This window comes from Gouania willdenowi, chromosome 21 (assembly GCF_900634775.1).
Source record: "Gouania willdenowi chromosome 21, fGouWil2.1, whole genome shotgun sequence".
NCBI lineage: Eukaryota > Metazoa > Chordata > Actinopteri > Blenniiformes > Gobiesocidae > Gouania > Gouania willdenowi.
The window spans coordinates 32,717,319-32,739,588 of record NC_041064.1 but is presented as its reverse complement, the minus strand read 5'-3'; positions in this window follow the sequence as shown (position 1 = coordinate 32,739,588).

Sequence of the window (22,270 nt, the reverse complement as noted above, 5' to 3'; positions counted from 1 at the left end):
AAGTAAGCTACGGGGTTCCTCAGGGCTCTGTGCTAGGTCCAATCCTCTTCTGTATCTATATGATCCCCCTTGGTAATGTTATGAGAAAATACTCTGTTAACTTTCACTGCTATGCTGATGATACCCAACTGTATGTATCAATGAAGCCAGGTGAGACAAATCAGCTATCTAAACTTGAGGCCTGTTTAAAGGACATTAGGGCCTGGATGGACCAAAATTTTCTTCTTCTTAACTCAGACAAGACTGAGGTCATTGTACTGGGCCCACGACACCTTAGAGAAACCTATGCTAGCCTAACTGCCCTAGATGGCATTACTCTGGCACGAAGCACAACTGTTAGAAACCTTGGGGTTCTATTTGATCAGGACTTATCCTTCAACTCTCACATAAAACAAACTTCAAGAACTGCCTTCTTTCATCTCTGTAACATTGCTAAAATCAGACCTATCCTGTCTCAGAGCGACGCCGAAAAACTAGTCCATGCTTTTGTTACCTCTAGACTGGATTATTGTAACTCTCTTTTAGCAGGCTGCCCGAGCAAGTCGCTTAAGACACTTCAGCTGGTTCAAAATGCTGCAGCACGTGTACTGACTAAAACTAGGAGAAGAGATCACATTACTCCTGTATTAGTCTCTCTGCATTGGCTTCCCATAAAATATAGAATAGAATTCAAGATTCTTCTTCTCACTTATAAAGCCCTAAATGGACAGGCACCAGTCTATCTCAAGGAGCTTGTCGTGCCATACAATCCCCCCAGAACACTACGCTCTCAAAATGCTGGCCTACTCGTTGTTCCATTCGTCTCTAGAAGTAGTATAGGAGGAAGAGCTTTCAGTTATCAGGCCCCACTTCTCTGGAACCATCTACCAACCACGGTTCGGGGGGCAGACACCCTCTCTACCTTTAAGGTTAGGCTCAAAACATTCCTCTTTGGTAAAGCTTTTAGTTAGGAACCAGCTCATAGTTAAGATGCAATAGGCATAGACTGCCGGGGGGGGGTCTGGCATGCTCGGTTGGAGAGGGCGTTAAGAGAGAGGTTATTTAGGTTAGAGAGGGACCGGAGAGGGTCCCATTCCTCTCTCTAACACTCCCTCTATGTCTGCTTCTTCCCTTGTGTGTTTGCTCCTGTACTCCTTCTGGCTTTTGTCTTGCAGGTCCGTGGGATCCTCAGTGTGGAGTTACAGAGACTCAGCGGCTCTGTCTCCACCCTTTTCTCTGCACACACCCAACACAGCATAACGTGGATGGCTGTTCATCATAGGAATGGGATCCACACAAGGTTCCTGCTGCTTAACAGAAGGTTTTCCTTGCCACCATAATGAATTCATGTTGGGTGTGGGATACATATGTATGTGTATATACGTATATATGCATGTGTGTATCGATAAAATGAAGAGTCCGTCCTCAAGACTGCTCTACTCTAAAGTGTCTTGAGATACCATTGGTTATGATTTGGTGCTATACAAATAAAAGATTGATTGAGATTGATTGATTGAATTGAGAATATATGAATGAAAACTAAATAAGATAAATTCATTCTAATTTAAAAGTTTGTCCTGATGGTGGCGCTAAAGAACAGTTTAAGGTTTCGTTATCAAGGCGTTATTTATGTAATCACCAAATAAACAAAGTGTCTGACACAAAAACTTGGTCAACAATTTCTTGAACATTATTGTGTGGAGGCAAATATCCCTGGGGTCAGATTTGACCCCAAGGTTAAATGTGTTAGTAATATTTGAGGATAATAGGAGGGTTATTTCAAAGGATGTGTAAAATAGAATAACCAGACAAACCCTCTAGTATTATATGATCTTTTAACTGAGCTTACAGTTAAAATTCAATGCAGGTTCCCTTAAAGCTGGTTAAGCATTGTGGCATTGAGAGATTTATCTCCACTAGGCTGTATTGAAATGGGACTGGGAAGGAAAAGCACTGGGATTGGGAAACTGTCAGCATCTTCCCAAGCTGACACAAGCTTCCTCTCTGTGGTCACATCAAAGTCGCTGCAGCCAAACCGAGCTGTCATCTACGAAGTGGGAGTGATGGAAGCTTCCTGAGGTCACCAGAAACAAGATGTTTCCTCATCATCAGACCCATCGCACACACACCTGAGTCAATACAGCCGTGGGTGGACAGAGGACGAGCTGAGACACAGCAGTGGGTGAGGCCACGGTTCCTCCACACACTGTGATTCAGGCACAGATGATACGGAACATTATTTATCACTCAAGCAGGTCCACACGGAGCTCCAGCTGCTGTTTTCAATCACTGAACAGTCAAAACACAGTCCAGGATTTGGGAAACACCAGCGCCCAAGGTTCATCCCCTCAGATAAACACACGCAGTCTGAAACTAAACCACTTGTTGAGATTAAACATTTCACTGGTTAGCATTGCAGCTTGTAATAAGGAGTCCAAATGGATCCTGAAGCCGAACTGAAGTAGATTATGCTTTTTTTTGGACCATGAAACTTTTTTTTATTGTCATTAAACACAGAATTAAGCATTAAAAGCAGCAGTTTTTTTTTTTGTTTTATTTGGTCAAAAATCCATAATCATCTTATTATATTTATATTGTATTGCATATTGTAATCCAAAGTGTTCTGAGTGGACAGTGAATCTCTGAATCTCCTGGCTCTGTAAATGAGCTTTAGAAATACAGGAGCGTGACGCTGGATGTCAGCCAATCAGAGATCTTTCTACCAGCAGAGCGACCCATGAGCTCTTTTAAGCCTTACTATTGGCTGCTCAAGCTCCTCGGCAAAAGTAAATGCGCTTTCCCGATGCAGTGAGTGATACGTGTTTTCATGTCTCTAAAACATCAGAAAACGCTCCAATAGCACAAGATAAGGTTCCTACATTTGTTACTAGTCTACAGTATATGGAGAAAACAGTCGCAGAGAGATCCACAATGTGCGCGTGCACAAGAAGACCGATGAGGTTCTTCAGGAGGGGAGGGGGGAGCGTGGAGCACCTGACAATTCTACATACCGCAGCTTTATCTCATTATCAGTCAAAGTTATCAGTGGATAGTGACTAATTCTTTCACTTTTTATTGGTCCAATAAAACAGTTTGAACCAGTATGTGGACCTGATTACATAGCTCCGCCCTTTTACCCTGCTCAGCCAGCAGCGCTACATGCTAAGCTAACCAGCTAAGCTAACCAGTTAAGCTGTGGGACTGGTCTTTTATACTGTGTCCGATTGTACATGGAACCTTTAAAGATCTGGGTCTTCAATTTCCACCTTCAACGTAAATGCGTTTCATTCACTGACCTTAAAAAACATGTTTGTTTTGAATTTTTTGGAAGGAGCAAAAATGCCTGCTGGGGAAATATATATTAGCTCTGTGAGGCTAGAGAGAGAACAAAACGCCGTACACTTTAAGTATGACTTGAACGCACTTTATTCCACTTTTCCGATTAGTTCTGTTTGATTTTGCAATGCAACGCAGCATTAGTTTGTGAGACAGATCACATATTTTCACCTGGGGTGGCAACATTTCACTGTGTTTTCCTGAAGGCCATATAACCATAGATCAAAAAAAACATTGAGGCAAACTTGGGACAGTAGCTTTAGAGCAAGTAATCGACTCAGATATGGAAGACTGGGTCAGATTTGAGATCACAAATTATGGGGTGGGGGAAATTCAAAGTGTGATAGATCTTGAACGAATGGACCGATCCTAACAAATAACCACTCAAAATGTTTGGAAATGTGTGTGTAATTCAATAGTTCACCAGAGGTCAAAAGGTCAGAATAATTGACCCTTGCTTGAAATCGGAGCCATGTCCATAAAAAGGACTCAAATAACAGATAAAAAGTGTCCAAGAACATTTTATGCCTAAAAATTAGAAAATCATGAGTGTGTCAGCGATGGTAACGACGGTAATAACAGAATTTTACAAATGTTTGAAATCAACACATTTTTCAAATTTTCTGCCAAAAAAAAGAATGGGATAAAATTCTGGTATTTTCCAAACATCATCTACAATGACTCCAAAATGTTGTCTTTTTTTTGTTTTTGTTTGTTGGATGAACATCAAAAATTTAATTATTAAGAATTTGCATAAATGTTCATTACCTTTTACAGTCAAACATTTTGATGCACTTTAGGCTGAATCTGAAATAAATTCTAAATATGTGTGGATGGTTTAAAAAGATGAGCTGTAGACAGTTTGTTTCACAGCTTTCAAAAAATACAAAGTGATGGACTTCATATTTTGCAATAAGTTTAGGTGTACAAAGGTTTCTTCAGTTTTGGGGCTACATTTTGGTGAAATATGAAAATCTGTAGCACACTATTGATTAGTTGTGATTTTTTTTTCTTCACCTTTTACCTGAAAAGACATCATCAAAATGATTGAATGACTATGAAACGGCCCCTGCACAGACAGTGTGATGATGTGAACATAATTTATCAGCAGAGCAGGTCCACATGGAGTTCCAGCTGCTGTTTTCAATCACTGAAGAGTCAAACCAGAGCTCAGGCTTTGGGAAACACCAGCCGAGATTTCCCCTCCACCCAAGGTTCATTCCCTCTGATAAACACGCACAATTTAAACATGACTCAGCTGTTCCCTCCGACACAAACTTTAATCTGTTTCAATCTCCCACCATGACCAACCTTGTTGTGCATGTGTGGCAGTAGAAACAAGAGTTACGTCAGTGTGTGATTGTCCGATTATAAGATTACAGTGCGATCACTGCTGGAAACACAAACAATGGCAGGAAAAGGTTCCACCTCTCCATCGATCCTTTCTCGTAAAGTCAACAGGTTTAATGAAACTCACCAGCTTGCGTTACCATGACAGCAAAAACATCCCACCATCATACAGGATGATACAGGATCAGCTAGATTAAAGTTCAGCACCGGTGTGGTTTTCTGCTCCCAAAGAGCAGACTGTGGGAGGATCAACACTCCAGGGGTCTCCAACTACACCTGCTGCAGGGCTGTAGTCCAGCAGGTTTTAGCATAAAGCCTTTGGAATGCACAATAAATATTGTTGTGGCAACATTTTTTTTTTGGTACTTTGTTATTCATTGCAACCTAGTCTCACTCCAAAGCGTAGAATTACTACGCTTGTCCACTGTGCAATGCGTAGGGATCCTATGCATACGTCTCTCAGGGCGTAGAAATTCTACGCGTCATTTTCCCAGTGTTGTCGATGGGGCATACGTCAGGTCACGTGACCACCTCATCAGACGTTATTTGATCATGTTCATGATAACAAATGAAAATCCCTCAATTTTCAACAGAAATAGGTGAAATATATTTCAAAATATAGCTTATTTGAAAAGGAAAAAATATGTATTTTTAATGCCTGTCTAATATTTTTTTCTGACATTATTAACCTAAAAATAATCATTGTTTTTAAGTGAAGGCATGTTAAGTTTATAATGACTGGCGTGCCTTTTTTTTTTCAGTTCAATCCAATTCAATTCAACTTTATTTGTATAACGCAATGTACATCAAAGTCATCTCAATGCCCTTATCAAAATATAAAATTCATAATAACAAAGAGAAAACCCAACAAGATCCACATGAACAAGCATTTAGTGACAATGTGAAGAAACAACTCCTTTTAACAGGAAGAAATCTCCGTTAGAACCAGGTTCAGAGGTGGCAGCCATCTGCGTCGCCTGGTTGGGGTTAGTGGACAGAAGAACCAACAGAACAGGATAGAGAGAGAGAACATCAGAGTGTCCCAGACTAGTTGAGCCGTGAACCACTGATCAGGAACTGTCATCATCAGCTTCACGACACCTGAAACAGAGCAGAGAGAGAAGGACGAGGAGAAGACACTGACTGCAGAAAAACATGATACATTATTATCTAGTCAGCCTGTCTTGGCCTTGGGCCTCACTCCCAGTGGCCTAGTCAATACTTATTATAAAAGTGATGAATCTCTTCCCGTTTATTGGTAAGCTAACAACGACTCCAAGGTCTGTAAATGCGACCGTTCACAGACGAGCCCATGTCCGCTCTAGTTGTTAGGTTATGTTATAATTCAGTCCTGTTTATGCAGACTGTAAATCATAACCAGCTACATCACAATTTGAATCTCTTCCCATTTATTGAACCAATAAATGTGACCGTTCACAGACGAGCCCATGTCCGCTCTAGCGGTTAGGTTATGTTGTGATTCAGTCCTAAAAAAGAAAAAAAAAACTTTAATTACTTGTTACATCATTATAAGTTTTCAAACAATCTTAAACTACACATGAGGTGTGGAAAAATATTCAAATATAAATTAATATAAATAATAATACTGACTAATAATGATCACTTCCAGTACATTCTAAGGGTCATTAGCAAAACCATAGAAAATCAACAAATTACAGATTGTATACATAAACTGAATGGATACTATGAAAGTTAATTGTACATTTCTTACTAGAAATGTCATCAAAACAAAGCCACAAGGTTGCTTAATATCAGTGACGTGCCGTGAGCACAAGGGTTGGGTAGGCAGGGCGTTGCAAAGTGAGACCACCAATGTCGACACCAATGACAATTTCATATGTTTCAACTGGCAAGTGTTAATCTAACAAAATCAACATTGTAAAACACCATTAAAGAAATAAACAATTATTTAATATAGCCTCCATACTCTCCCAACAAGATATATCTCATGACATGGCAGCGCATCCGTTGTTTGCGTTGGAAACACTGAAACACGAAGAAAACGACAGCAGTGACAACTCAGAACAGCCTCAGTGAGGAGCATCCACAAAGCCAATCCTACCATTCACTGTGGAAAGTACGTACAATGTTCTGACCTTACCTTTGCTGAAGGTCTGGTAACTCAGGTGTTGGTCTCCCATCTTTTAGAAGCTGTAATTTTTCCTCAAAAGAAAGTTTATTTATCGTCTCTAGCGCTATCATCCTGCCTGTAGTGTTATCCCGTCCACTAGCTAGACAACGTAGCAGCAGCCACGCTGTATCAATTCACTAATGCACTCTGAACGTACGTATAGCATTTAGCATAGCACGGTTACGTCCAAAAACAGCGTAGAGAGCTGCATTTTTACATAAATGGTTTTCATACTGAGGAACTGACTGCGCATGCACAAACACATATGAACACACTATTCTGGGAGTGGGTGTGGCCTCCCCCTGCCTGAGACTGTGCAGCGTATCTGCCGTAGCAGGAAATAGTGATGTTTAGTCATTTGGGCTATGAAAAGCACAAAATGCTGGCACTTTCAAACTTATAGCTACTGTAGGCTATTGGAAATTGAAAAATGAATAATTTATAATTATATTATAATTTAAACAAATAATCAAAATATCAATTCACCCTTTGGTAGGCACTGCCTACCTTGCCTACCCTGACTGCACGTCATTGCTTAACATATAGCAATTTTTAGTGAAAATTTAACAAATGTCCACCATATTTTTCTGTCCTGAAACGTAGCTGATGGTGACCAGACATATGCCCCATAGAAAACACTGGGCAAATGATGTGTATTTCTACGCCCTAAGAGGCGTATGCGTAGGATGTCTACACATTGCACAGTGGACAAGCACAGTCATTGTCACAGTCCATCATTTTCAAATCAATAACACAAAAAACAAAAAGTATCCCCAAAGTTGCATTCACACCAAACGCAACTTCAGTGCCTCTGTCGACTAGATTACATTCGAAATCAATGTAACTGACACAACGTTTCATTTCAATGTTAAAAAAGGTAGGCCTACCAGATTCTAATCACATAATTGTATTTAGTAAGTGGCTGACAAGTGGCTATTTTAGATTTCTTGTACACTTTTCTTAAAATATAAGCAAGCTGGAGCTTGGTTGGGGTCGTGGGACGACTCGTAGCAGGTATGCCCTCAAAACAAATACACAAGGGACTCCAAAGATTTTTGTGTCAAGAGTTTTTCGCCCTATCGCCATGTTGAAAAGTTTCAGATTTGGTCCAAAGCAGAAATTCTGTACTGTTCTTTATAAAGGCACTTGAAAGTAGCGTAAATATTATCGGTGAGTCAATTTGCTTACATTTATCTTCAAAACCCACATAAGAAATCATCTCCCTTCGTAAATATTTCTTCAATGTTTCCAACAGGAGGAATGCAAAGGTTTTTTTTTTTTTTTAAACTAATAAAAGCATCTATTGGTCAAGAGACAACATGAAATGTGTGTTTATAAAACTTGTTGTGCGAGTAGCGTGAACTCTGAATTAGGAGATTTCCAGCCATCCGAGATAAAAACAAACTCCTTCATAAAGTGTTTAATTACATTGTCCGATTTTGACAATCTTGGGATAGATGAGATTAATTGGTTCAGATAACGGTTAAAATCCCCTTAAGAAGCAGGTGATAAATAGTCAGTAATCCTGAGGCGTCTAATAAGTTGTCATCGTCCTCCATGCGGCCCTCTAACCGCACTCAAAAACAATACACAAAAATAATGAAAATTAGGACGTTTATTTTACATGAAGCAGCTCATCAAACATCAACTTATTATGCAGTGGTTTAATTATTGACTTCAGAAACTGACTGAATATTTCAGAAATAATACTGTTGGTGATGGGTTCGCTTTAATCACCATCTCTATAAGAAATAAGAATATATAAAAACACCATACAGGACTCCAAAAACACACAAAAGGCAGAAAAACACACAAATTGAGAACAAAAAACCCACTGAACTACCAAATTTTTTAAAAAATGAGTCCAAACAAAAAGATACTAAACAAGAGAAAAATAAAGAAACAATGCAAAAAACAACAAAATGATATCAAAAGTGACAACAGAAACACACAAAATGACAGAAAAATGCGTAATCAAAAATACACAAAATGACCTCAAAAGTACAAAAAACTGCAACAAAAATTCTAAATTCCAAGTGATAGAAAAATACACAAAATGCCAAAAAAAAATACAATGAACAGCAACAGAACACAAACCTACAACAGAAAAGTGTGAATGAGATGATTTCCTCTCATGTCAGTTCTCATCTTCCCAGTTAAATAGCAAACAGCTGCTGGTCAAATATATCCATATAGAGGATGTGGTTCCAGTTTTGTACCTTTAGGCATTTCACTTTGACAGAAACAAATCATTTTTATCTGTCTCTCAACAAAGGACAGGAAAAAACATGAAGGTTTAGAATGATCTGTTGGACGGGTTGGGAAAGAGATAAATCTGCTAAGCTGCAGGGCTGCGTTAGATGAAAATATTTGCATATACTGTATTTGCATTATGGAAGAGCTGAATGTGGGGTCGTATTACTGCAAAGGGCCAAGTGAAGGCATCACAAAGATTGTTCCAGTATTAACTTCAACTGAAAGGAACAATCGACCAAGCCAGATTATTAACAAGTCTGAAAAAAAGAACTTAATTTCAAAATACAAGGTGACAATTCATTACATCATGTTTTAATTACAGAAAAATTGGTGAATTTGACCACAGACCTACTGTTGCTTTCTTTTAATGTATTAGATTTTATTAACCAACTCCAAGAAAAACGCAAAAACAAATGGCAAAAAGAAAATGAAACACGGCCGCTGCTCCTCCGCATTGAGAAGAGCCAGATGAGGTGACTCAAGCACCTAATTAGGATGCCCCCTGGATGCCTCTCTGGTGAGGCGTTCAGGTCACATCCCTCTGGAAGGAGACCCAGAGGAAGACCCAGGACACGCTGGAGAGACTATGTCTCTCAGCTGGTCTGGTCTGGTCTGGTCAACCCCCGGGAAGACCTGGACGAAGTGACCGAGGAGTGAGAAGTCTGGGCCTTCTTGCTAAGGATGCTGCCCCTGTGACCCAACTATGGATAAGCAGCAGAAGATGGATGGATGGATGGATGGATGGATGGACATAGTCTAGCACCAGGTGTTTTCATGCAGGCAGACCTGCTAATATCATGTTTTTCTGCAGTCAGTGCCTTCTCTTCACATTTCTCTCTCTTTTCTGTTTCAGGTGTCTTGAAGCTGGAGCTGACAGTTCCTGATCTGTGGTTCACAGCTCAACAAGTCTGGGACACTCTGATGTTCTATCTCTCTGTTCTGTTCTGTTCTCTTCCATCTGTCCACTAACCCCAACCAGTCAAAGCAGATGTTCTCCACCTCTGAGCCTGGTTCTGCTGGAGATTTATTCCTGTTTTTTTGTTTTTTTTTCACCTCACTGTAGCTGATGCATGTTCATGTGGAATTGTTGGGTTTTTTCTTAACAGTTTTGTATTTTGTGATGAGCTCTATGAGATGACTATTGTTGTAGTTAGCACAGTATAAATACAGCTGAATTGAATTGGGAGGTGTAACAGAAGGGTAATTATGAATCAGACTTTGAAGGTTTAAATTACAGAGGTGTTTATGTAGTCATCACACTGAGCGAGTGCCTGTCATCTGTTTCCAACGCTGCTGTTGGTCAGAATGATTTAAACTTCATTAAAGGAACACATCTGTTACACGGCAGGCTTGGCTAGGTTTGATTACACATTCTCATATGTGATGAGAATAAGTGTATATCAGAAACACTTTTGTTATACTGGGTAAAATGGTTTATTACGTATTCAGAAAAAAGAAGGAAAAGAGTCAGACCTCTGTAGCAGCTGGAATCCTGTAAAAACACTGAGCAATAACTGCCATTTGGCCCGAATGGAAAGAACCAATCAGATGTCTTTCTGTCTCCCTGTGGCCACGCCCCCCTCCGTCCCTGATGTGCTGGAATAGCTAAGTCAGCTCTTGTTTTTCTTGCGTGGAAAGATTTTTAAACACAAACGGGATAACAATATATCAACCATAGTTATGCTCTATTAGTACTCAAATTTGGAGTATATGTACTCAATTTTGGCTTACCAGTACACGAGTACATGCTTTTTTCTGAAGCAAAAAGTCTCACTAGTAGGAAAAGGGGTGGATCTAAGATGAGGGCTGTGTTTGGAATGGCACACTTCGTACTTTACATTGCAACCTTTGAAAGTTCTGAAAACATTTAAGCGAGAAAGTGATCAAGTAGAATATCAACTGGTGTTCATTTGATCCATAAAACTCACGTATACGCATTTCATTCCGTCATTTCGGAGATTATCGTAGACCCACCATTGTGCTACTGACAAAACTTCTGGTTAACTTCAAAACAAGAGCCCAAATATATTCACAAAAAAACTAATGTCACGCCCCAGTCTAGGAGGGCAGGGAATGCGACACAACACGAACAAGGGACGAGAAATAAAACCCTGTCTCCAAAAACCACCACCAACGGTTTTAAAAGTAAACACTAATTTATTCACAACAATAGGCCTGACAAACAGGTATAAGAACAATTTAGGAACAAACCAACAACCTCAAAACTGCTAAAGGTGCAAAGTATGTACAAGTGGAGGAACTATGATAATGTGCACAATATATACAAGTGACCTAACTAACAAAATATACTGTTTAATACAGAAATGTTAGAGATGAAACGCCATCACCGTGAGGCAAGAAACGTTTTTCTATGGGGAAATGTTTCTGGGGGGTCGCTCATTCGGTGCACCTACCGTCCCCCTCCCATCCTGGCCGCATTAAACACGGCCTAAACCTCCCGAAACAGCATCTAAACTGCCAAAAAACTACGCAAATCATCACTGACTCCTAAATACAGAGCCACAAGTGCCCACTTAACTTTGCTGTGCCTGTAAAGCTCTGCCCGTTTCTTGTCAAGCGTAGCGGCGCACCATGAAAACATGAGTCAGCTTTAATCAGCTTCATCTGCTCAGATTGTTTAAACAACATCTCATCAGAGCTACAGAAGATCCGTGGGAAAAAGTTGCGTGTTGTTGTGGACGAGACCATCAATGGGATTGTAGAGTCTGAAACATCGTCGGTTAATGATAACTTCTAATTCTGTAAAATATTCTGGCCCCTAATGGTGAAATAACTTTTTGTTTAATCATTACGGTCTGGAATGATGTTATCAGGATCATTTAAATGCTGAGGGGGAATATAGTGATTTTAATGCTGCTGTCCTACATATTTACATGGCATATAAATAATTTATTATATATAAATAAGTATATATATATATATATATATATATATATATATATACTTATTTATATATATATACTGTATTTATATATATATATATATACATTTTGTTTTTATTTTAATATTGTTTTTTTTAGTAGTTTTTATTTTGTTTTCTCACAGGAGACAAAAACTAATATTTTCTACAAAAAACGTAATTTTCCAAAATTAATGTGGAATACAGAAATTGGTAAAATAAAACAGAATTTAAAGCGCCTTAATTATTGCAATATACAACTACACAAAAAAAATTTATTTTTTAATGTACTACTTTGTATTCACTCATTTCATAATACAGAGGCAAACTCTATACCTAATTTATATACAGTATACATATATATATACAGTATATATATACTATATATATATATATATATATATATATATACTATATATATATATATATATATATATATATATATATATATATATATATATATATATATATATATATATTTCGTTAATAAATATTTCATAAGTGTTTACGTATGAATACAGATAACAGAATAAAGTTTCATCTGCTTGTAATGAATTACTTATTTGTGTGAATTATATTGAGTTTGTGGAGTAAAACTGCTCCATACTTTGTGACTTTGTGTTCCTGATATTCACTTTTAAAGATGAAATAATATAAAGCTGAAATTTGCAAGACTGTATTTGTTTTGAACATTGATAGACATTTGCTTTGATTTGTCATGGCGTGTTTTAAGCAGTAAAAACTGGGTCTTAAATCCACCCAGAATGACCCGTTTAAACCCACCTCACTGATTCAGTCTATTACACCTATCAGTCCAAGCTAAGGGAAACAAAAGCCCAAAGAAGCAACCCCAAAAGTAAAAAGTTCAAACAAAACAAAGAAGATGTTCAAGATGTGATGATGTAGCTGGTTTTCCCCTTTTCCAGCACAAAGCCCAGTACAGTGTATCATGGATTCCTCATGCTTGACTCAAACAAGCCCCCTCCTCTGCGCCCCCCGCCCCCTGTCCAATGAACTCTTCTAACAACCCGGCCGTTTGTTGCTCTGAGTAAAAAGTGATGTCAGTACATCCCAAGTCAATGTGAAAGGAGAGAGCAATGAGGATGCAGCTGAGTGTGCGTGTGCGTGCGTGTGTGCGTGTGCGTGTGTGCGTGCGCCTGTGGGATCAGTCCAACACTGACAGTGATAATGACACATGGCTCCTGTCTGTCTCAGTGTGCTGTTGGCTTTCTGACTTCCTGCACAATCAATGCTGCACATCTCTGGATAAACTGTAGAATAAAGAAACTAAAGAGCGTCTGATGTCTCTATGATCTCTGGAACTGAGCATGTGACCTTGGATCACTACTCCTAAGGTCATGTTTCAATGCACTTCAAATACAATTATCTTGACACACTGTACACACAGCTTGTTGATGTGGTTATGCTTCTTAGAACCGTTCCTTGCTTTGTGTCCTCTGCATGAAACTGCGTAACTACATGGTGAGATTCCTGATCCATTCAATGGTCCACAGAGTGCTGAATGATGGGTGCCTGTTCATTATTCCTATCAAAACCTGTCGAATAACGTCCCATACTGCGTAACTTTGGACTCCCATGACACCTCAGAAACATATACATTATATCTAAGCAGTGATTCCCAAACTGGGGTACAGGAGCACATTGCAGGGGGTTCTTAAAAATAATTGGGAAATGTTCCTATATTTTCTTGTCATTTTTTCAAACAATAATTTTATGCTGTAGAGGCCATTTTATCACACTTCTGACAATAGGAGACAATATTTAGTTAAATCTATCTATAAAAGCAAGAATGTTCTATGTGCATGTGTGTGTGTGGAGCGAATATCTCCCCGACGCGGTATCTGTTTCCAAATACAGCGAGTGTGCACATCCGTTATTTTGGAGTAATTTGGTGTTGCATTTTAATTTTAAGATTACGGCTCCCTCTCGGTATTGAGTGCGCTACTTGCAGTTCCGGGTCATGACATCACTGTGTCGCAGTTTGTTTGGGTGTAAAAAAGAAGGTCTATATTAAAAACGTGTTTGTACAGCTAAAAGTTATTTACGTTATTATTTCACGGTTATTTCATATTTCATGGTTATTTAAAATTATTCCTTTAAATCACGGGTTGCTGGTCACGGAGTCCACTTCCTTCCACTTCAAAAATATACAAAAAGGCTCCGAAAACACACAAAATGACTCCAAAAAACATACATTACAGAAAAATACACCAAACAACAAAAATAAGAAAATGACTCGAAATACACAAAACTAAATATTCATACAAAAAATACATAAAAAGACAATAGAAATGCACAAAACTAACCTGAAATCGTTAGATTTCGGAAGCTAAGCAGGTCTGGGCCTGGTGGAAGACCACTGAGAATTCCAGATGCCACAGTGAGGCGGTAGTCACCATCTGTCATTGTGTCCTTGGGCAAGGCACTTCACCCACATTGCCTTGTATGAATGTAGTGTGTGAGTGAAATTTGGTGGTGGTCGGAGGGGCCGATAGCGCATAGCCTCGCTTCTGTCAGTCTACCCCAGGGCAGCTGTAGCTACAATAGTCAGTGACGTGCATTCAGGGTAGGCAAGAGTACCCAAGGGTGAATTGATTATTGGTTTTAATTATAATATGATTATAAATTATTTATTTTTCAATTTCCGATAGCCTACAATTACCTATAAGTTTGAAAGTGTCAGCATTTTGTGCTTTTCATAGCCCAAATTGCTGAACATCACTATTTCCTAACCGCTGTAAGGCAGGAGGAGGCCACACCCCTTCTCAAAAGCATGTTGCTGCTCTGCCTCTGTTCCCATAGCCTGTTTTTATGTGTTTGCACATGCGCAGTCAGTTCCCCAAGATGACAACCATTTACGTCCAAAGGCAGCGTAGAGAGCTATGCTAAATGCTATATGTAAGTTCACAGTGCATTAGTGAATTGATATCACCTGACCACTGCTGCTACGTTCTCTAGCTAGTGGGCGGGATAATACTACAGGCAGGATGACAGAGCTAGAGATGATAAAGAAATGTTTTTTTGAGGAAAAACAACAGCTTTTAAAAGATGGGAGACTAACACCTGAGCTACCAGACCTTCAGCAAAGGTAAAGTCAGGAAATTGTTTGTATTTTCTACAGTGAATGGTAGGATTGGCTTTGTGGATGCTCCTCACTGAGGCTGTTCCGAGTTTTTGTTGTTGTCTTTTTCTCCGTGTTTCTGTGTTTCCAACACAAACAACGGATGCGCTGCCGTGTCATGAGATATATGTTGTTGGGAGAGTATGGAGGCTATATTAAATAATGGTTTTTGTTTCTTTAATGGTGTTTTACAATGTTGATTTTGTTAGATGTCTAAATGCTTGTTCATGTGGATCTTGTTGGGTTTCTTCTTTATTATGAATTTTATATTTTGATAAGCGCATTGAGATGACTTTGTTGTAAATTGCGCTATACAAAGAAAGTTGAATTGAATTGAGTTAACACTTGCCAGCAGAAACATATGAAATTGTCATTGGTGTTGACATTGGTGGTCTCGATTTGGAACGCCCTGCCTACCCAACCCTAGTGCTCACGGCACGTCACTGACAATAGTAGTTTACCACCACTAAGTGTGGAGTGAAAGAAAAATCCCTTGATTCTGTAAAGCGACTTTGAGTGTCTATGAGAAAGCGCTCTATCAAATTGATGCATTATTATCTAAAATACACATAATGACTCCAAAAAACAAACATTACAGAAAAATACACCAAACAAAAAAAATATGAAAATGAGTAAAAAAAAAACAAGCACATTTATCATGCACATGTCCCATAGAATTAAACCAGGGAAATCACACACTCTATTTTACTTTGCACCCGCAAATATACCTTTTTATAACACTACAGAGTACAGAGTATGTACACCTCTTTGTACATCCAACCTTCAAACACATACTCATTTGGCCGTAATTGACAACTCTACTTAAGCTCCCACTATATGAATACATACTTCCGACGAGAACTGTGCTAGTTTTACAAAAGAGACCGCATTTACTTACTATTGAAGTTATCAAATAAAAGTTGCATGGCATTTAAAAAATAAATACATTCCACAATAAATTCCACTGATTGTTTTGAAGTTGTAGAGTAAGCCTTAGGGAACCAATGTTTGAGGCTTTGTGGTAAAACCTGCTAATGTTGGGCAATCAGCAGCAGCAGCAGGTGAACACAATGTCCTTGGAGTTGATCAAACATGGACAAACGTAAAGATTTGAACCAAAACCCACTTTGTTATAGTCAGGCAGGAATGGATCAGGAATGGTTTGAGGAACAAAAAAACAGTTTGACTCTACATTCCTAGATCTACATACAATCGATCATCTGTTCTGTCAGATAGATGATGGAAACACATTGGCTCTTTATTGAAATATAACTTTATTGAAAATAAGATGTAATTATAGTTGTAGACTTAAAAAAAAATGTAGGTTTTTGCTGACAACACCTAAATATGAATCTCGGACAACCAATACAAAATCACTGTGTTGTGAGGTAACCTGCCCTTTAAAGTAAAAGCACAGCATCCTTTCTTGTTTTGTCCATTCAATTGTAAGCGACCCATTTTTAGATGTTCATTTTGTCACCTAAAACTTAAACTAAAGTTTTTTGTCAATAACCTTCTGCTTTGTGACTATTTGTTTGGCTACCAGGCTCCTCGCCTTTGGAATGATCTCCCAGTCTTAATACTGGAGGCTGCTACTCACTCCACCTTTAAAACCAAACTTAAAACCTACTTATTTGCTAAAGCGTATATCGTATAATAGCAACAACCTCGTTTGTAATGGTCACAATCAGAGACCATTACATGTAATGGTCAATACCACAGACCATCACCTGCGACCCTTAAACTCAAACCTACTTATTTGCTCTAGCATATACTGTATAATTGTGTTAGCTTAAAGTGGACAGGGTCACAATCACAGACCATTACGCCCAGTGCGCCCAGTACAAGACAAAGTCTCATCTGTAGTGGTAGCATTTCAGACCATGGCAGATGCTGCAAGACGTTCGACGTTAACCTAACCACGAGGAACGAAGCCCCAAAACCATGCAGGCAGACCTGCTAATACTGTATCATGTTTTTCTGCAGTCTGTGCCTTCTCCTCGCCTTCTCTCTCTTTTCTCTTTCAGGTCTGCTCGAGATTTCTTCCTTTTAAAAAAAGGGAGTTTTTTCTTCCCACTGTCGCTAAATGCTTGTTCATGTAGATCTTGTTGGGTTCTTTCTTTCTTCTTACTATGGACTTTATATTTTGTTAAGTGCACTGAGATGACTTTGTTGTAATTTGCGCTGTATAAATAAAGTTGAAATGAAGAGAAATGAAAACTAAAATGTGACTAAAGCTAAAATAAAATGTAAAATTCTTGTCAAAATTAGAAGTTTTTAGGCCCTGATCCATAAGTAAGTGACTAAAGGGGGACTCTTGGTTCTGGAAGGTGTTGGGGTTCAGGGGAATCTTAACCAGGATGGATTAGAGCTACCTTCGTGTTTTATAATTCTAAATAAATGAACCTAAAAAAACAGGTTTTGGTGGCTAAACCTGTGGAAAAACCCAGATTCTGAGCCAAAGTCTGTACTAGAAATCAGTGATGAATCAATCCTCCAATGAGCTAAACGACTGAGAACCTTCAGAGGTCATTATAATTTCCTACTCTGAGTGGGAACAGTCAGCTGAGAATGGATCTCCGCTCCCACCCAAGGAATCTCCATCCCATCTCTGTGTTTGACTGCTCTGAGGAGCTTTTGTCTGTTGCCATGAGGCTTGGGATCACGTAGCAGATCAAAGGTGTGCTTCTCAGACACATTCCTCGCCTGCTGGATCACCACACAGCCTACAATTAGCTTCTCATTCTCCCTGATTCAGACACAAACCTTTAGAGATTCAGAGAGCCGACAGGTGCCGGGCATTGTGGGAAACGTCCCGTTGCCTAGTGATACATTAGTGTGTGTGTGTGTCCCTCTCACTGGAACAAAGGAAGTTTTGTGCTGCTGTGCTCAGATGTAAACTAAAGACTGTGATTTGGGTTTCCTTTAGTTGCAGGTGACGTGCACGTCTAGGTTGTAAAAGAGAGTGTTCAACTTATTTGACCAGATAACTCAATCTGCCACTTTCTTGAAGTTTTTTTCTTCTTAAGACTAATACCTTGACTTGGTGAGTGGCTGCTTTCCTCAGGTGAGTTGCTGCCACCTACTGGACTGGAGTGTGGAATCTTCTAATTCCAATTAACCCAGGGGTGTCAAAATGATTTTAGTTCAGGGGCCAAATATAAAGTAGTCTGATCTCAAGTGGACCACAAATTTTAGGCAATTTCAACATTAATGTCCCCCAGTTTGCACCTTGACGTATGAATTATACATAAAGTACGTAAGGCGCCCACAATATCCATGCAATAAGTGACAAATATCAGTCTCTTCAGAAGGTCAGCAGAAAGCTGGGGTTTCGTTACTCTTTAAGGTTAGGAGTAATCTCTAAGGGGTCTATTCTCTCGTCTGGACTTAATCGCCTTTTCGCGCGCTTGCAATTATATGCTTCTCTCCTCTTCGTATTCTCCGGTCCAGGCTGCTGACACACCCATCGCGCGTAAGGAGCCAAAAAGCATGTATGTGTGAATGAAGGCGGGCTGAAGGAAAGGAGGCCGTGATGTCATTTTTTTTGGGCTGTCTAGAAATCATGGAACATGGAGTTTTCCCAACGCTTGTAAATGTCATTGAAATCCTTCAAAATGATAAAGTTCACTTTTAATTTGAAACACTTTCATTGATAAACAATGTAACAGGTTGATTTGATCAGATCATTGATCAGATTATTGCACTTCATCATCATCATCGCTGTAAAAATTAACCGAGTTAGATGCGCTGGACATATGAGGAAATAACGTGGCCACAGAGCGTCGTGCTTTAATACAGAGGGATATTTGCAGTGAAATAGAACTATTGGCTTCCATAATACACAGTTTTAAATATAAATTGTTTAAAGCAACCTGAGCTTTAATTAAAAGCCTCATTAAAATATGTGTGGGAACAATTTGTGGTCCATTCTCATTCGCATAGAACAGCTTGTAGCTCTGTAGTGGATCAAACTGTGACTTTACGTTGGACATAGTATGAAAATAGTTGAATCGCTGTGACCAACGTGGACAGAAGTCTGGGTCTGTCAGAGTTTTAATTCATCGCGCACAAACCTCGAGAAAACCGCCACATGCCGAGGCCTGGCAGGCAGTTCTAGCGAGATTAAATTAGTAACAACAGCGAGAAGAAACACGAAAACAATTAAGAAGAGAGATTTCTGCGAAAAAAAACAAAGAAGTCGTGTAAATACCTTGGAGAATGGGACAGCAAATATACCTTCCTAAAGAGCAGCAGTCACAAGTTTCCCACGGGGGAAGGAACCACGTAAGTCACCATGGTGAAAAATCAGCCAATCACAAGCTCCACAAAAAGTGTTAAAGGATGTAAAGTCTGCAACAAATCTGTATAATGAATCATTAGTGAATACCAGATAAGTGGTATATACATGACATAAGAAAATATGTAATGAAAATAAAATGTAAATGTCCAACTTAAAGAAAAACGATTTGAAATAAACAGTAAATATGCAATGTTTTGACTTGTATATGAACTGTAAGTATATTAGATAAAAAGACGTACTTCATATACCCTTTTATGTTTTTATGTAAACTGCATTATAATGTAGGAATGTTTCAATGTCAACAACGGTAGGCCTTCCACATTCTAATCACCTAACTGTGTTTAGTAAGTGGTTGGCAAGTGGGTATTTTAGATTACTTGTACACTTGTCTTAAAATATAAGGGATGGTGCAGCTTGATTGGGGTGGTGGGACGGCTCATAGCGAATTTCTGAAAATGTCCCATATTTTCATATCCAAAACTTAACAGGTATGCGTATGACGATAGTAGTGGTACTTGTAGTTTACTCTGAAACGGTCCACTACAGCCAACCCAAAAACTTAATTTTAAGCGCAACTGCTTATTATTTTATACAGTGACATAACCACAACAATATTGAGGCACTTGTGATACAGCGGTATTGTGATATTGCCAATACCATGATATTTTTTAAAAAAAAAACGATGACAGAAGAGTCATCACATAACTTCTGGAGGTGGCAGGAACCAGAGTTGAACCTGAAGTCAGAGGAGAAGAGAGTGAAGACAGATGACGCCAAAGCAGTCCCTTAAGGTCCACCAGTGCTGCTTATGACCAAAAAAATACTTTAGGTTGTTTTTTGTGCTTTGATTGTTTCCTTTAAAAGAAAAAGTTCAGTAAAAATTTTCACTTAACAATTGACAATTGTCAAACCAAAGAAAGGTCATTGGGTAATGAGTGCATTCTTCAACATGACCTTCTCTCCTTTGATGTCAGACAAAGAATAAATTAGAAGTGAAACCTATTGAGCTATTGATCTCAGTGTGAGGGGGCACTATCGCACCATCTATATCTATTTCACTGCACAGCTACCCTCCGGTGCGTTCCAGAGCCAATCACAGTGGCGACCAGAGGAAACATACTTTTTGACTGTTCCTTATTTGGTGATGACGTTTATTTTCATGTTTTTGAACGTTTACTGTTTAGACCGGACGGTGGGCAATGATGAACAGCGAAAAAAGAAAAATCCTAAACGCTGATATTTTCACCACGTGCTGTATCACCAAATGCGCACCTTGAATGTACATGCTGAATGCACACAGAGCCGTTTAGAGAGGGAGAGTTGCAACAACGGAAGAGTTCCCGCGGGTCCGTACACGCATTTCAACAACCTGTGACGGAGTATGTGCATGCGCGTGGCTGATGCGCGTGTGTGCGTGCGTGCGTGCGTGCGTGCGTGCGTGCGTGCGTGTGAGAGAGAACTTACGGCAACCAGGAGGACAGGTAGCCCCCCCCCCACACACACACACACACACACACACACGCACAATGTATTTATGATAAAAAAAATACTAAATGAGCAAAATAAAACAAAAAAAAACAAAACAATATTTATCCAAAAAGTACACAAAATTACAACAGAAATGCACAAATATATTCAAAAAGGCTCCAAAAATACAAAATGACTCCAAAAAACATATGTAACAGAAAATTACACCAGATGACAACAAAAATATGAAAATGAATCACACACTATTTCACTTCGCACCTGCACATAAACACCACAGAGTACAGAGTATGTACACCTCTTTGTACATCCAACCTTCAAACACATACTCATTTGGCCATAATTGACAACTCTACTTATGCTCCCACTATATGAATACATATTTCCAACGGGCACTGTACTAGTAATGAATAAATCAGTTTCTGTCAAAGTGATGTGACAACATGTAGAAACTAGAACCCAATCATTGATGCAGTTATGTAGTCGTTTAACTGGAAAGATGAGAAATGTAATGATTGTGAAACTGAAAAACATCTTTCAGAGCTTTTTCCTGACGATCTGTTTCCTATTCATTTTAAACGCTGTCATTTTGTGGGCTGAGGCCAGGAATTAAATCTTTGTATTTCACATATTAGATCAGTGTTGGGCAACTTATATCACAGCGGGGGCCACAAAAGTGTGTTTTTCTGAACTGAGGGTCACATTATCAACATTTATGTTAGCATTTAGTAATAATGACCAATCTGAGCATCAATACAGGGAATAATAAAGATTGTGTTTTTGGAGTAATTTTGTGTTTTTTTCTGTCAATTTGTGTATCTTTGTTGTTGTTTTGGGTGTGATTGGAGCCATTTTGTCTATTTCAGTTGTCATTATTTTGGTCTATTCTTTTATTTGTGAAACTTTCTTGAGTGACTGTAATGAAAGCAATTTCCCCCTGGGATTAATAAAAAAATTCTGATTCTGATTTAGGATTTATTTTGTGTATTTTTGTGTCATTTTGTGTAATTGTCTGGGGGGCTGAAAAAATGGCCATATATCAGTATTAGAAGGTAAATGCGCTGTGTGTCTTTTTCCAAACCTGCGACCAGTCCCAAATGTTTAGGTTAGCTTAGCAAGTAGTGGCACTAGCTGAGCATGGTTAAAAGGTAAAGGTTTATCAGTGCAACAATCGTCTCCCATTGAACTAATAATTGTTTTTTTTTTTTTAATTTGTTTGTCTGTTAGCAGGATTACCTCAACAGATTTTGACAAAATATTAACCAAAGATAGACCATAGAAGATTCTATTAAATGTTGGAGGTAATCTGATCAATATACTGATTCTGGATCAGTTTGAAAAATCTAA